The sequence below is a fragment of the Episyrphus balteatus genome, chromosome 3 (assembly GCF_945859705.1).
Source record: "Episyrphus balteatus chromosome 3, idEpiBalt1.1, whole genome shotgun sequence".
NCBI classification, from domain to species: domain Eukaryota; kingdom Metazoa; phylum Arthropoda; class Insecta; order Diptera; family Syrphidae; genus Episyrphus; species Episyrphus balteatus.
Window position 1 is genome coordinate 76,714,855 of NC_079136.1, and position 2,799 is coordinate 76,717,653.

The following is a 2,799-nucleotide window of genomic DNA, read 5'->3' on the forward strand; positions in this document are numbered from 1 at the left end:
ATATTCAGTTAAAAAAAACGAATTTTGAAAAAAAGTGGACTTATCATGTTTTAAAAATAAACGATTCATTTATTTTTGGTTTTTTTTTTTTTTTTTAATTTCGTTCACTTAAGCCCCTTGCACATAAGAGGGACCAACGAATGAGCGAATGAACGCACAAATGAAATTAAATGTATTTCTTAAGTCATTTTTTTAACAAAAACTGTATTAAACAGTAGCAAACTAACTAATTTTAGGTAATTTTTTCCAGAAAAAATAGTTAAAATTTATTATTATAAAAAAAAAAAATTGATTTCTTAAATAAGTAAAATAGGAGAAAATCATTTGTTCGTACGAACAAATTTTAATTCGTAACGACCAATTTGTTTTTTCATATTTTTCTTATTTCAGAAATTAAAATGTAATTTTTTTTATATTAAACATTAGTAAGCTTGTTACTATTTAATAGAGTTTTTGTTAAAAATAATACTTAAAAAATGCATTAAATTTCATTTGTTCATTCATTCGCTCATTCGTTGGTCGCTCTCATGTGCAAGAGCCTTTACATTGTTTTATAGTTGTAAAAAAAATAATTTATCAAAACATTATTATTAAATTTCAATTTCAAACTTTTATTTTAGAACAGCAAAATTTGTCATGTTATTGTAGTTTTCAAAAATGTATAAAAGTTTTCAAAGTTTTAAGAAATTTGACCAGCACTGCATTTAATCGAAAGATTTCAGATGAACAATTTACCAAATTATAAGAACTTTCTTACTTTTTTGGGACGCCCTGTATATAAGGTGGATTAACAACGAGTTTAAATTGTCTCTAAATGGCATAAAACCCATTGGTTTCATTCGGAATTACCAAACGAACAAAAGAAAATAAAAAAAATTATCTCCTAAACCGGGTGAAAACCAAAACAAACCAAAATTTTCAAGGACGCGCGCAATTTTAAAGAACTGTTTTTTGTAAAAAAAAAAAACTAATACAAATCGATTTCAAGTGTTTTTTTTGGTAATAACATTCTACTATAACTAAATCTATTGTCTAAAAATCAAAAAAATTACGAAATTTAAAATACATTTCTATGCTGTATTTATTAACAAATGTGGATTGTTTTGGTTTTCACCGAGTTTAAAACGTCAAAATGGTCTCGGTCTTCTTAACTTTTTTTCTAGGCGTTAAATTATGGCAATCAAAAAATATACAGTTGGAAACGAAAATGTGTGTTTTAGCTGCGTCTGGACAACTCGGCTGAAATTCTTAGTTTTTTTTTTAGTCGACTAAATTTTGGAGAGAATTTAAAAAAGAATTAATCTCATTGATTGTAGCTAAATGAAAATTTAAATAAAGCAAAATATTTTAAAAGAATAACTTTTCAATTTTTTTTTTTTTTTGGCAGTAACTGTGGCTTTGAAAACAATTTTTTTGGTACAAATCCAAATTTTGTAGCTCAAACACACTTTAAAATATTCAATGTTTTAGTAGAAGTTAGCTGAAAAGTGAGCTTTTAAAATCCAAAAAATGTGAAATTCAAAAATTTTGTTTGAAGGAATTTGAAATAACCTAAACTCAGATCAAACGCTAAGACCTCGATCTTGTAGCTCGGCTTGTTTTCTTGTTATCCAAAAATCTGCTAAAATAAGAGGCAATGTAATAAATAATGTAACGGTCAAAATCTTAAAAAAGTTTAGTTTTATAATTTATTGTTTCATTTCTAGAAATTTAGTTTTGTAAAACAAAATTTACTGCCCAAAAATTAATTTTGTAGGGAAGTTTCTGTACATTACTGTTCCTTGTTTATAAGTAAGTGAATAATTAAATTATTGATTTAGAAAACTGTTGACATTGGCACTTGCAACGCGACGTTATATACTCTTAGGCCCTAAACTGAGCAATGGTACATAGACCTAAAAAGGGGAGTTCAAATCTCAACTACTCAAAAACTAGAAGGGATAGAAGGAACATATAGTTTCCAGTGTTTGGGAACGAATCTATACCATTTAATTTTGTATTTAAATACACAATTTTTACAAAAATTTAACTCAATGTGTTTTTTAAAATTTCTTTTTCGATGACTTGAAAATCTATTATTTCGAAAACAATTGATTCAAGTTACTTGATTTAACAATTGTTAAAAAGGGTAAAATTGTGGCTTCTGAAAAGGTGTTGCCGTTGTTTCTATATATATTTTTTTACTTTTTAGTAATTTAATTTTAAACTTCCACTCCCTTCAAAACGTGGGGAAATAGACCCCCTCCCATATAAAAAAAAAGGCTTGTATTTGACTCCTCTACAAAAACCCGTTACTATTAATGTTCTCTTGCGACAAATAAATAAAGCCTGAATTTTAAAACGAAAGTTATTCTTATTTTTAATAAGAAACTCTCCTACCGAAATTGGTTAATGTTGATAGCTGCATGTATTTGTATGTGGCCAGTTGAAGGTCCCCAGAATGTTGAAATATGCCCTTATTGTGGGTGTCGTATCGATAAATATTAGTTTTAGTATAACTTGTGTATCTCTTTCGACAAAGATATTTGCTTGATTTGAGTCGATAGGAAAATTTCAAACGAAAAAGATCGAACGATAAAACAAAAAATATCGTTCACAATAGGGAAAAGATTCAGAAAACAAAAATTCATTTTCGATTATCAACTATTGACAATAGTCGTGTATCGATAGATAAATGACACTCGCAATAAGGGCAATAGCCAAACGTATTCTGATATTATAAAAACTTCAAAAGATGTAAGGGCATCGGAATGCATTTGTTACGTCTATTGAGAATTGAGCCTTGAAGAACAAACTTAC